Source organism: Anser cygnoides, chromosome 14 (genome assembly GCF_040182565.1).
Source record: "Anser cygnoides isolate HZ-2024a breed goose chromosome 14, Taihu_goose_T2T_genome, whole genome shotgun sequence".
NCBI classification, from domain to species: domain Eukaryota; kingdom Metazoa; phylum Chordata; class Aves; order Anseriformes; family Anatidae; genus Anser; species Anser cygnoides.
The window spans coordinates 16,235,576-16,250,646 of NC_089886.1; the positions used below are offsets into that span (position 1 = coordinate 16,235,576).

The following is a 15,071-nucleotide window of genomic DNA, read 5'->3' on the forward strand; positions in this document are numbered from 1 at the left end:
ACAGTCCAGTCCTTCCGAATGCAGCATGGTATTGCAGCACAGTATTGCAGCACCTGGTTGTATAATGTTACAACAAAGGTCACAGCTCCAGAAGAGTGATGCTGCCCTTCGCAGGACTCTCAGGGGCTAAAAGCATGGATCTCTCCCTCCAGCCCCCTCTTTTCTTTTGAATACTAGGGCACCTATTTCTGATAAGGCTCAGATGTAACTATGATTTTCTGCAATTTCAATTTTATCTTTGGGTTCTTTGCACTACCATCTCAGTTTGAGTAATACTATTCCTTGCCATGTAATCACATTTTTATTAAAACATTACTGTGGATGTTACATTGCTTTGTTAACTTTGCAACAAAATAAAGCAATTTAATATAAAGTTCGGAAAGCCTAAAGAATTTCTTAAACTCTCATCTAGCTAACAGATTGAATCGTGACTGTGGAACAGATTGAGATCTCCATAATGGGAGATCATATCAAAATTCCTCTGGAAGTCCGCTACTTCTTAAATGAACTATTTGAGATGCAGAGGAATACAATTGTGGGGCAGAGGGAGAGAAAGCAGCAAAGTGAACTAGTGGATTCAATAAAAGAAAGCAACACAAGGCGTAAGATAACCAGATTTGTTGAAAAGGGAGCTCACAGGCATAGTGAAGAAAGAGTTGTGACTTATTTATTTAACCAGAGGATGATAAAGAGCACCTGTCTGCTTGATTCAAGGATCAACATGAAAAACTTAAGCTTACCTGCCTGAGAAATTGTCTTAGATCAGACAAGACAGCAAACCTGTCTTGCTGTGCCCCTACAAATATCTAACAGCATCCACCAGTCTGTAGAAGGGAAGGAGCCTAGAAGAAGATGGCAACTGACTACAGTGTGAAACATCTGATTTGTCAGTTGCCAGGGGCTCCTGAAGCTGGCTAGGACAAAACGCCCTATTTGTTGGGATGCATCATTAACTCTTGGGCCATGTCAGTGCTGAATTTTTAAGCTTTACATCCTGGAACTATGGAACAATAGTGCACATTGTATTACAAAAATGGCACACCAGAAGCAATAGAACTGGTAATTCTATACTATTTCTATAGAACTGGTAATTTTCTAGACTGAAAGCAAAAAAAAAGTAAAAGTAAAAAAAATGCACAGAAATATTGTCTTGCTTTATGTTAAAGGAGCCATTTTAAGAATACTGTAGGCACTTGTATTCCCCATACAATATCTATATATTGTTGTATAGTATGTAGTATGAAGCATAGTATGAAGTATCACCAGTCAGGCACAGGAATATGAATTGAAATGAAGGCCGCTTTTCTTCTTCCCTCTTTAAAGTCCTTTTCAAACAACTTTGTTCTTAATGAGACTGGTCCATATGTTTGCTCCTGAACATTGTGTTCAGTTAATGGGAAGGTTTTGTAATGCTACAAAAACCTTCTATTACTTGTTCCAGTCAGCCTTGTGTTCTTCTCAATAGCTGTTGCAACTGCAACTTTCAATCAAATGTCCTGCACCCAACGCGTTCTACTTCTGAACAGCCATCCCTCCCGTGACCTCAGGCACACTTACGTCCCATCAGCATGTATGTATCTCTCTTCCTTCATTTCCTTCTTTGTTGCATTATATATGTTTACAAATCACGACAAAACCCAATGTATACCAAAGGAATTGACCAGGCAGCCTGCAGCAAAGCACTATGCACCAAGTGATGCATCAAAACTGCCACCTAGGTTATTAGTTAACAATTACACTTTCAAATATTTACTTTGCTAATTACTGATAAATCAACAAATAGTCATTATTAGAAAGAAGCAAGTTAACTCATTGTTTATTTTTTTTTAGCTACTAATCAATGAATGAAATAATGCACACTAACTAATCAGGGCTGGGTGTTTATTTCTCAATCAAAAATAGGTATATGTATTGAAGTAATATAAAAGTAACTGGATTAGTCAGAGACAGAGGAGCTCACACAACTGATTCCAACACCTTTGCACTTAGCACGTACGAACACAGTTTTGCTTTAGATTACAGTGAACAAGTCCAACAATTTCTGTCCCATTTTATCTTGGTGAATCTCAAGTGAACTCATCCATCAATGAAGAATGTCTCACGGGTATTGTTACTTCAGTTTTCTCTTATGTCCCTTCTCCATCAGATATCATTTGACTTCTCTCAAACATACTGTCTCACTGTGGTCTAACTACACCACCATTTACCTTGAGCAGGTTTTCAATTTTTTTAGTAACCTATACCTATGACAGGATTTACTAAAACAGTTTCCTTCTCCATAGTCTATGCCCTGGACAAAAAGAATACGTTTCTTCTCAAAAGGCTCAACATCATTATTTCAATACCACATTTTACCAAATTCCCTTGTTTCAGGCAGGGGAATAAAAGTTAGGACTGAAGGCTGGAGGGTTCCTACTAGAAGCTGAAAACATACATCATAAAACTAAAAGCCCCCACCTCCTTGCTGCATGGGGCTGCAGTAACCATACAGTAACTGTAGGTACTCATTTCAATGAAACAAGAAGGAAAGGCAATGAAAAACCATGAAACTATAAAACACGCTATGAAGATCCACACCAAATCCTGACAACTAAGAAAACCTTAACGTAAGGGCAAAGAATGTGCAAACCAGACAAGCTTTTATAGTTCGCATTTCCCATGGCCATGATTTCTCTTCAGTAACGTATTCTGCAGGTACACATAGGCATCCATTTCAACATGTGGACAGGACGCACAAACAGGAGTACCTACCAGCTGTGTATTGCTGCCTGATAAGTAACAAGAAACAGGCAACTTTTCAGACATTCGGGTATACAAAGTAACATCTCTAGCAGAGAACTTAACATGAAGTAGATGAAGAAACTTTATTTTCATTAAAGAAAAGGAAAAGCCTTCTGAAATCAAGCCCAACATCAGACTGCCCATTGGAAATTTGCACAAAACACTCCGACACAAAGCTGGCATTTCCGTGCTGGAAGATGGTGTTTCCACCAGGTTACTACAGCAATTGTTACTGCTGACCTGCCCTGCACCTGGCAGGTTTATTAAATATAGGCAGTGCAAAAAAATAGATCAGCCAGTTCTCTGAAATAAAACACAGGCAGCACAGGAAGATTTAGATCTTGTTAATTACATACAAGGTAATTTCTACAATTTTAATTCTTATTTAACTATGGAACTGACATTATATTGTGACAAAATGAAACTTTTACTAAAAATAGCAATAGGGCACCATCACAGGTCTATCTTTAAAGTCTGTGAGTCTGCAAAAAAGTAACTGATTATCATCTGGCACCCTCAGATGATTTAATGCTTAACTAATGCATAAATTGAACTACTGCTTGGGGATCAAATAAGATTGTTTACAAGATCCCTTCTGGGAAATACTGGAAATTTGGAATACATTTGGTGTCATCTACTTTAGCACACAGGGTGTCTACTCCTTTGCTACTCATGCTGCTGGAATGTCCTGCAGTGATACAGAGGACCAAGCAGTGGTCTGGGATCTGAATGGATCTGAAGTTCCAAAAATGACATCAAAGGCCCAGCAGAGTAAGTGCCTGCACTTAGGTCAAGAATATTATGATTTCAGAAAACAAATTTCCAGGGCTTGCACAAGCTGATTATCTTCCTTCTCTGCCACAGGGGGAGAGGAGAGAGAGGGATCATAGAACAGTTTTACTTAAAAAGGACCTCCCAAGGTAATCCAGTCCAACCCACCAACCTCATAATTAAACAAGGTTCGCTTCTTGTTCATTTTCATCCTTGTAAGGAAATCCCACATTTTGTAGACTCAGATACCCACTTTTGCTGCCTTAAACAGGAGCAGAAACGGGAAGAGATGAGTTTAGAGCCCTTACCTTTGCTACCAACTACATAAGGGGATCTAAATTTTGTTTGCACAAGCATTTCAGATCCTCTCCTACATGCAGACAAGCAATAAGCTGTCTCCATATATACACTGTTTAGACAAATTATACAATGTACTTTCACATGAATAATGGAGATTATTTCCAGAGCTTAATTTTTTTTATTAACTCAGACCTATATGAAATAGATGACAGCAAGACACAGCATTCAAGTGACTCCAGTGCCAGAGCTTCAGGCGTTAGAATAAATGTTTCACTTTGTCAGGCCTGGCACATTCATAACTTATTTGTAAATTGGGAAGACTGCTTCAAAGCTCTCCCATTCAAAGACGAAATCACATTTTCCTGGTAACCCCAAGCATGTCATCTATCTTTGTCAGAACAAAGTCCTCAATGAACAATAAAGCAAAGTGTCACCACTTTTCATTAACAAGAAATCTCCTAGTATTCCTGACTTTCCCAGTCTAGGCGTGGTATGGATGAGAGAGGGAAGAACACACATGAGTATAAAGACATATTAAAGAAACCGTTGATGCTTTCGTATAATAGAGTTACTTGAAAAGTGATTTAAAAATAAAGACCTACCTCTTCCTTTATCCTAATGTTTTTAGCAAGTCCTGTATGTTAAATAATATTATCTTATATGTTAAATAATATTCTATTTTTTTTATTGCTAATTGCAAATATTGCATTTTTCCAAGAAGATGAGTAATGAATAACAAATTACATTTACAAAAAATACTTAAATTTCCTTGAGTTTCAGATTTTCTTTTTTCCTTAGGAAAAAAAGAAGAGAAACAATAATAAAGTAATTTATCACATCCACTTGCCACTTAGACCAACACAGATCAGCAGGTGCACGGCTGCATGAAGTACTCCCTCCTGCTATTTTCCAAGGTAAAATTTATAATATATCACGATGAAAATTAAAAGTGGGATTGAACAAGCTTGCCATTCTATGGAACTCTAGGGTTGCAGATGTTTATGCACAGACAAATTTAGAATAAAGATGATTAAAGTTCCATTTACACAAAATACATTTATCTGTCAAAAGCCAACTGATGCCATATGACCGGAGAATTTTAATGGCAACATCATAGAAAAAAATATTCAAAACAGTGCCTAGGATATATAAAAGCTCAAAATACAGTACACAATATCACCAGCATAACCGAGTGCACGAGTACCAGCTCAGTGCTATGTAAGAAATCTCGTCCGGGAGCAAATTAATCAATTTGAGGTACCAGAAACTAAGGTCTGTGCTGCACTGTCCTTGAGACAAAAATCTTAGATTGAACCTCTAAACTTACATATAAATAGTACCACATTATACATAAACATAGAATCTTTTTGATTAAAAGTTCAATAGCATTTATTTCAGATGTAAATGAAAAGTGAAGGCCATGCTGCACGCATTAAGACAAAATACATTCATCCAAGGACCAAACTGCAGAACTTATATCTATGCAAGTATGAGAAAATTCGAAATCACCAGTACACCTTGCCTTGTGTGTACTTGCTAGGACAAAGTCTGAATACCGGTGACTTATTCCACTTAACAACAACTGGGTGCTCCTTCAAAAACAAAGCAAAACACTATAAAACAAAATAACCTACAGAGAAAAATATGAATCAACCTGTTAGAGGCTACCACTATGCAGATGAGACTTCATATGGAGTGGAGGAAACATGACCAAAACCTAAATCCACAGAATAATTAATCTTACCATCAAGAAATGTTGGTCTTAAATTCTGAGCTTTGCTTTTGAGCAAGCAAATATGACATCCTCCAATTTTACCATGTAAACAATGGAGTAGAATATTCATAATTTAAAACTCTTTCAAAGAAGTCTCCAGATATCAAAGCTTAACTAGCTTATAAATAAACATAGAAAATTCTGCCAAGGAAAACCATATCCTGACCCAGCTGCAGAAACAGGTCACCTTGTGCTAACTTCAGATCTGACAGACAGATAAGACTCATGGGAACCCAACACCACATGCTTCAGAGGCTTCTGGAACATCAGAAAAACAATACGTATACAACTATATTCGGAAATCTTACAGCAGAAGGGCGGATGCTGTCCTTAAAAGCATCCAGGAGAATCCTACTGATTTATGCGCTTTGCTTTTACACTGACCTCAAAGAACCATGTATATATTCCCAGCTAAAAACAAACAAACAAAAACCACAAGTACTGCTTGAAGCAGTGCTTGCTTTCATCAAATCCTGTTAGCTTTTGATTAATTTTCACTTCTACTCTAGCAGTTGAGTCCTGTAATTGGCTGATTAGAATCCAATACAAAGTGTATGCTGAACTTCTGAGCAAATACTTGAGCTTATTGAGAAAGACATCCTGTTGAAACAGCTGCTAGAGTATGTTTAATACTTAGCTTACTCATCTACATCTTAAGCTGTGCACATTTAGCTTGGACTATTGATACAATATACCTCCTACATGGTCACTCAGAAAAGCACAATTTATGTTGCAGTCCAGATTTACAATCCTTTGCCTTCACTGCATGTGCAATTTTCATTGTATGTGCATTTTGGAGCAATAAACGTCTGCTCACACTGGAACTTGTGGTCTTTTGCTTAGCATAGTGATACCTACAACGACAAAAAAGTAAACTTGTATCTTGATTATTTCAAAATATAAATATACTACAGGAACAACTTGTTAATTTTTCTTTACTGGAATTTATTTTTCATGTCAGGGTGCTCACAATCTTTTGGATGCCAAGTTGATGTAGTATCAACTAACAAAACCAAGTGCCCGCATATGATAGGCATTCTAATAAAGACGGTGTGGCACAAGCCTACCATGAATTTTATTCTTCACCTTCAGAGACAGCACTGTAAGGGGAGGTTGTTTTACTTGCCTATTACAAATAAGAAATTTTATAGAAAGTTTTCTCCTCGTCCTTAAGTACTTGATCTCTATAAAATTAAGAGACTAAAAGCCCTCACTGGTGCCAAGCACATACCTGTGGACTCTACAGGTTAACCAACTCAAGTGACGTGCTGTCTGAATGAAGTACTGAAATCAACTATGCAATTTTTCAAATCCAAAGAATATCCACATGCAATGTTAGAAGCCAAATATTCTGTCATTGCTGTTAATGGTTCCTTCAACAGCGCTAAATCTTAGCCAAACTACTGAGACTGCCATGAATCTCTAACAAAGAACCTGTTAAACCGCATGAGACCCTTGAACACTACATTTTTAGAATATTGTTCAAAGAATTCATCAGGAACATCAAGATTTTGAAAAACTTTCTCCATTACTCTGACCACTTCAGACAGCATGCTCAGCTTCTGTCATTGCTTCTCTAGGTTCTCAACACCCTAACTCTTCACAAGCATGTGCTACTGTGTAGAAGACATACATATACACATGTATGTCTTTGTTATACCTAGCCTACAACAGTCTTCCCCCCCACCAGTTTCTTGATATACAACCTTTTTCCACTTTGTCCATATGAACATTACCATGAAATTCACTTTCCACATTATGGTGCTCTTCATTCTCTTGATGATCTAAGCTTAGTGGACAAATAATAGTAATACTTAGCGGGTATTAGCTACATACTTTGTTCAGAGAGGAGTACCACTTATATGCAATATAGTGTATATCACCTAACCAGAACAGATGCAGAATTGTACAGGATGCACAAAAGAAAAGGTCTCTTCCTCTTCTCAAAACTTCTGTTTTCAATGATCTTATTAGTATTTAAAGACAAGCACAGAACACCCACGCGCGCTAGTCTAATGCATGTATTTATTTGTAGAACCAGGGCTCAAACGTATAGAACTTGGATCTTACAGACTGCCTAGGTAAAATGCCATTATCTATTACAAATATCTAACTTAAGAGAGATCAGAAAGCTGATACTGAAGTCATGTAATGATGTCCTAAGAAAATCAGCTGATTTTATACCAACATCCTGATAAGGACATATTAAAAGACAAATTATGTTTTTGTATTTCTAAGTTATAAAGAAACAACAGTTTAAAACCAATATAACTTTAATAGCTCTTTAATCACACTGTCAGATGTAGCTTGCTTAACAAGTGATTTACCTCTAAGATGGTAGGTTCAAACATTACTTAAAGATTAAGAATTAACCATGCAGTGAACAACAGCCCAATGTTTGCTAATACGAGTGTTTGCTTGCAAGATGCACTGCCTGGAGAGGAGTGAAAATAACAGCTGAGTTTTGCTAGGAGAACACAGCTCTGAGCTGACACAGAGGAGCCAAAAAATGCAAGGTGAAATACAAGGAAAAATCCATCCTAAGAATAATAAAAAAAACAACAACAAAAAAGAACTGGAATTTACCAAGATGTGAATTATCACATTGTTGGATTTTTTTAACCAACATCCCTCAAAATGAAATGCAATTTCATTATTCTATAACATTACAAACAGCAATACTCATTACATATGAGGTACAGAAGAAGAATCATACTGTAACTTTAGACTACAGAAAAGAAGGTGACAGTTCAAAAGTAAACATCATTTTGGGACCTGAGAAACAGTTAAATTATGTATGCTTTTCTGTCAGAGATAACAGAAGAACAGAACACATTGCATGCATCTACAAAACAAAATTTTTAGTATATTGATATTCCCCTCTGACAAAACTAAGTAGTCATGTGCCATTCTTCTAGTAAATGATACCACTTCGTTTTAGAAGTAGTATCTGCATTTCCCACTCTAAGGAAAAGAGGAATAGAGTTGTTCCAGGTACAGGTTCACAGAGTACAGCTGAAAACTAGTCAGATGAGTGTTTCTCAACAGGAAAATAGAAGTTACACTGTTTGTACAATTTCACTTTCCTGTGAACATAAAGAAGGATCAGAAAGAATTGTACGACATTGTAACAGATGACAGATGGATATTAAGATAAGGACATAAGGCTATTACAGTCCTGTACATTACAGTAAGCAATATAAAAAAGATCTTCTATGCATGACACTTGAGAAAATGAAGGGACTGAGCTGTTACTCTGAAAAGATTCATTTTATTAAATACAAATTATCATTCACCAATGAATTTTGCATTTCAATAAGTTTTGTCCCCTATCATTATATGACCTATAATCTTTCAGCTGCACAAAACACTCATTGACTATACTCCTTTAGTTTAATAATGGCTGTAGGTATAAGTAGCGTAAGAACAGAAAGGTTTAAAGAAATCATTTTGTCTATTACACAATAAGAAACTGTGCATCATCTGTTAGAGGCCTCTTCACTGTGCCTGAAATCTTCTCAGAGGAGTGCCTCTTTCAATTACTGTTCTGTAGGCAGCCATGAAACACTGCCCTGCATTCATCCCCCATCTTCTAAACACACTGGTTGAGGGGCTGGCCCTGCTGAAGTCAACAGAAGCCATGCCATGGATTTCAGGGACACAGATTTGTGTTTATTACACTGTACTTCCTGATTTCAGGTATAAATATAATGCAAGGATATATTTTTGTACATATAAAGTAAAAATTTATGGTAAAAATAAAAGGAGAACAGGTCACTATATCGAGAGAAGCAGCACAGCTGTCTGCCCTGTACTACTCTTGGGGATCCCTGGTACATTGTGTCGGGCACTTCTGGAAGAAACAGCACCTTAATGATGACAGCTTCATAGAAGCCCTTATAGCAACTCAAGGAAACCACCAACCCTAGAAGATTTGCATATGGGAAAAAACAGGACACATCTTTCAGACCTATAGATTATGTTATAAATAGTGACTTTCTATTGATTACAGTCTTTACAGTCTTTTTTCAACAAGGAGGCTCAATAACTCCTTATTGTCAACAAAGCCTGTAATAAACAACTCCTATCTTTATTTTGTTTATGTTTGGCAGTTTTACTGGAAACACATTACAAACACATTATTAAGAACACAGCACAACTTTCCAGAGATTGAATACATTTCTGTCCTTTCCCATTGCTTAACATAGACCTTTGAGACAACTTGATTACTACTACCACCAAGCATTTACTGGGACGTATCTGAAAAAGCACAGTAAAGTAAATACCATTGCAGTTGTTTTCTACTAATTAACTTTGCAGTGCTCTTCATATTTCTCCCACTCTATTACTTAACAAGTGGCAGTCACCCCTCTGACAAGTACACGTGCTTGAAGTGCCGCACTGTTTCCCGACACCGCCGACTTGGCCAACTCTGAGCCACCTTGAAAGGAATGCCAATAACGTGCATCACAGAAGTGAATTAGAAAATGAAGAAATCAATGCAATACATGCTTGGCCTATCTATCTTCCTTAGATTCATCAATATCCAGATGAAACACACTTTCCGTATTTCATTTCTGCCTCCCTTGGCAGAATTTGAATACTTTAAGCCTTTACTGCATAGAGAAGTGGTGTGCAGTCATAGCAGTTCTGGGCTTAAATTCCTGGTTTAGTCTTCATTTCTTCCTGTATTCGGGACAATGGTGATACAAACCCTAAACTTATGCTACAAAATTTAGATGTATTAGAATATGGAACTCTCAATTATACATATATATAAAGTATACAAAAAACAAAATAAACAAAAAAAACAGTCAAACACTTGTAAGCAAACAGAGAACCACCGAGGAAGGAAATCAGTTCTGCGTTAGGTCTGTAAATGAAGGATTCAAAGCTTACTGCTGAGAGCAGAAGACGCTGAGTAATTTGATTGCAAGTGCTGTTCTGTTGTTAATTTTGAGAAGGCATTCTAGAAAGAGAATTAGTCCTGACAATGGCTTAAAGAAGAGATGTCTTATTATTCTTAATATGTCAATTCTAGTGACTAAAAGAGGCATTTGGTGCATCAGACCATATGGTTTAGTCTGTACTGTGTATTAAGCTGTTGGAAGTTGCACAAGCTGTCTTTACTTTTCAAAAGAAGCAGTGGTATATGTTTCCCCCAAATAATTGATATTATTCTTATCACACAACACGGAAACTCGAAGTTCAGACTTCAAACTCAGGAGCAACATTTACAACTAATCCTGAGAATCGCTGAGTATCCTTTGAGTAGAATGAGGGCAAAACAGTACCAATGCCCTCCCTCCTAACAGTGAATAAGTTGCAGTGCTCAAAAAAGGCGGAGGATTTTGCAAGCTAGATAGATAACAGATGGAGATTTCTGGAATCTAAAGAGACAGAGGCCACCTGCATTCTTTGTAGAAGCAGATCATTTAGTTTTCCAACACACACTCAATTTTCCACTTCCAAATGCTATATAAAAATCAAATAAAAATCAAGCTTTATTTAAAAAAGATTATGTCAATACATTTCAGTAAGTCCTTTTGGGGCCTCCTGGCATTAACACCACATTCAATGTTTTCATTAATCAGAACCAGGTATTTCAAGCCATGTGGGATTTGGAAAACAAAACTTTAATTCAAAAAAAAAAAATCCGAGTATGCACACCACAGAAAACCCTGTCTCTGAAGCACATTCAGTCTATTGAACCTTTCCTCATAAAATCTAAACAATTATATCGGATTCAAATATTAACTCCTAATGATCTTGTTTAAGGAAATCAACTTTGAAGATGCATGAAAACATTACTGGATATAAGTCTTCCTGGCAGGAGAAATAATGTGAAGAAGGATGAAAACACTCAACTGACATGTCCCAGTAAGGATACGGATATCAAGAAGTGTGCTGTAAAAGTCTCAGCTTTTCACCACTGCTTATTACCCCCAGAAATTTAATTCTTCAGACACAGTAGTCCTATCCACCATCTACATTTCTATCAAAATGTTTGGCCTTTCTCTGACAACTTCTGAACGCAGTTACGCATCGTCAGTGTAACATGGGAAACAGTTCACATGTAAGAGTTTAAAATAATTTACTCTCATTATTTCCTTGCTCTTACCCCATATTAAAAAATATAATGTAATCGATTCTGGTTTTCTTGCTGTGATAGCACCTGACAACACAGAAATTTTGCCAAGATGCAGATCTAGGTTGGATAATGCATGTTATATGTCCAGTTGATAATCCAAACAAAAGAAAGTCATCATAATAGCTAGCCATGGAAATTCACAAAGGAAGCAGTACTTAGGATGCAAACACTCCCTCTACGTTCATCCTAGCAGTAAACCTAAATCAGAAATTTATGGCACTGCTACTACAAAAAAAAATATCTGAAAACCAAAGAGGAAAAGCAGTTCTCATCTCTCTCTTCACTCAAGTCTCACAGCATACATATGGATATGAATAAGGACAGGATTCTTCCCTCTAACTTCTTGCACAGCTGCTTGGGGAAGGCTTCAGATTAACATAAATGATATTAAACATCCATAAGGCTGTCTTTCAAAGATGTTTCATAACTTGTAAATGCAATATTTACAGAGATCAGGTCAAGTCAAAAATATTTAATATAATTATTTAACTTATGCATATCTGTTTATGACTGCTAAAGAACATGGGATGACTTTAAATTCCTGCTAATATATGCAGTATACATTTAGTGCAACTTGCATGAATTCCCATTCCAATTTTTAATTACTATGCCGTCTGCAAAGACAAAAATCCACTAAGTCAAGTCAGAATGCTCTGTCTTTTTTTTTTTTTTTTTAATCTTACATCAGAACAATTAACATTAATCATATATTTCTTCAGAGGCACTGCTTTTCTACACATTCACGACCAAAAGAGTAAATTGAAGTTTGAATAAAAGTAATAAAATAGCTACTGGTACGGAAGTTTACAATTAAACATATTTCTATCAATATTTCCATAGCCAGCGTTCATTAGCAAGTAACCCAAAGCTTCATTTGTACTCACCATGTGTTTCAGGACATCCCCCCCCACTGCCCCCTGCCCCCTGCCCCCCCCCAAAAAAAAAAAAAGCAATTCCTTTTAAAATCTTTGTTTATATGTTTTTTTCAGGATGTATTTTTCTATTTATATTGGATATATTTTTACTTGCACAACTTGTCAAAATGCTTTGTGAAAACTGTAAGAGAAGAATGATTTTATGCCATTAAACAGGCCTGGGTGCAGGAGAGAAAGACATTGAATTTATTTTTACTTGAGACTTTTACATTTTTAGACAGATAAGAGATTGAATTCATGCCACCGTGGAGTCCATCCTGTTTGTCCACCTACTAGAGAGTAAAATAGCCTAAGGCTTTTTTCGAAGCTTTCCAAGCCATGGCTTTAATTTCTCTCTCAAAATCTCAAAATCAAACATCCACCCATCCATCTGGAGGAACCAGACATTTCAGGTTTTGGATTTATTAAACTCTATTTATGTTGATAATAGGATAGGGACATATGATTTGGCACAGCAAACACAGGTTTAGCAGCTTAATTGCTTAGGTTTCGTGTAGTGGATCGTTATGTTAATGCTAAATGGGGATTCCTACAAGTAAATCCCTGCTAACTGAGAACAAGAAGGTGGGAATGCTGCAGCAATTTGGGAAGAAGCTGCTCTTCAGGGGCAAATAAACAACAAAACCCTGCACGTACATGGAATTTCTTATCATACAGTATTCAACTTGGTCTCAAGACAAACCTCATTACTTAGCACTGCAGCTGCAATGACTATACTATATGTTTTGCTCCCTTCAGTACTTTCTCCCAGGTACACAAACATGACGCTGATCCCCCACGACACCTGAACCTGCTCTGTGTTCACAGCCCCAGGTTCTCAGACGTGACAGAAAACTAAGCTTGCTTAGAGGACTAGGAACCAAATCGTGGAAAAATGTTTGCTGTGATAAAATAAATAGCAAGTGAGAAGTTTTCACTGATAACCAGGTATTTTGAAAGAATAAATACATGTTTAATATTTTAGATCCAAGAATAAGATTTTAAAAAGGAAGGAATCGCCATACCTATATATTTCATAAGTTCTTTTGAGTAGCTTAGTATTTCCTTCAGTTTCTTGAAAGTTTCATTATCATTTTCCCTAAACTTATGTCCACATTTAATCACCCAAAATGCACCTCCACCGCACAGCAGATGTGTCATTAACTATTTCTGAAAAAAAGTGAAATAAAATCACCCAGCATGAGAATACTATGGAATAAGTCAACACTAGCAGATGGTGTTTATTTTGTCACTGCTTGTGTTAAAAATTACCACCTATTTCATCAGTTTCTTTAAGGTGGAAGCCTCATGTAAAAAGTGAAAAAGCTATTTTTTATAAGCTGTCACAGAACTCCTTAAAATATAAGCACTTGTTTTCATGGTTTCCAGTTTTCTAGGACATGGTGCAATACACAGGAGATGGGTTTGTATAAATTTGACATGATAGAGTATTTTGCTAGCAGCTCAGTCTTTCAACACACAATCTGTTTTGTTTCTCAAGCAAATTTTGCAAATTCTTTACTTCAAATACTGGTGTTTCCAAGACAAATTCTCTAACAAGTGTTAAGTCTGCCCCTAGGAGGGGCACCTGGTAGAACTATCAGCTTGCTTTCTTCTAGGACCCAATTTGCAAAAGCTTTTTATTTGCCCCTAAGAACTTCTTACATCCTTACTATTTTATCACACACTTTTGATTTACATGCTCTAGTGGATTATTTAACAAAACAGCATGTTGCATGAAGAGCAATTCTACAATTCTGGACTTGGCTACTTAAAGAAATCTTTGTTAAAATGCCACAATAAAAACAGGTTTTGCTCATCTATTTTTCAGAGAATTTCCATTAAAACAGAAAACCAGAACACCTCCCCAAAATACAAACCAATACCATCCTCAGTAAAACAAATCCACATTGAAAGCAGCAGAGTGAAGTAATTTCATCACTACGGTGATTTAAACAGAATTACCATAAACTCCATCCTCAGTGTCCATACCCAGCATTTAAATACAATATTAAACAAAGTAAAATAATCTATTTATATCTGAAGGTTACTAGACATCAGTATACTGTTTTCACTGATGATTTTAAATGTCAAGCCGTAGAGAGATTAGACACCTAAATCAAATCCCCACATAACCTGTTGCATTTTGGTTCTAAACACCATGAACACAACAAGATAATATCCAATCCATTTGCTTCCCTCAGAAAAAGTGCAATCATAACAGAATCATAACAGTTCAGTTGATAATGTCCCAAAATTACTTCAATAAATTACTTGCACAGCACAGATTACCATAGGTCTTTGAGATATTTGTATGCTTGCTGCAACAACATATCAAACAGATAGCCTAATAAGTACAGCCATTCAAATCTCCTTTTGG

The 15,071-nt window shown here is 36.5% G+C and overlaps 1 protein-coding gene across 10 annotated transcripts in view; it reads right to left on the minus strand.

Moving 5' to 3' along the window:
• The window catches only part of TENM2 (teneurin transmembrane protein 2), a 1,595,068-nt gene that overhangs the window by 276,870 nt on the left and 1,303,127 nt on the right, over positions 1 to 15,071 (minus strand). The gene's annotated exons all lie outside the window — the stretch shown is intronic.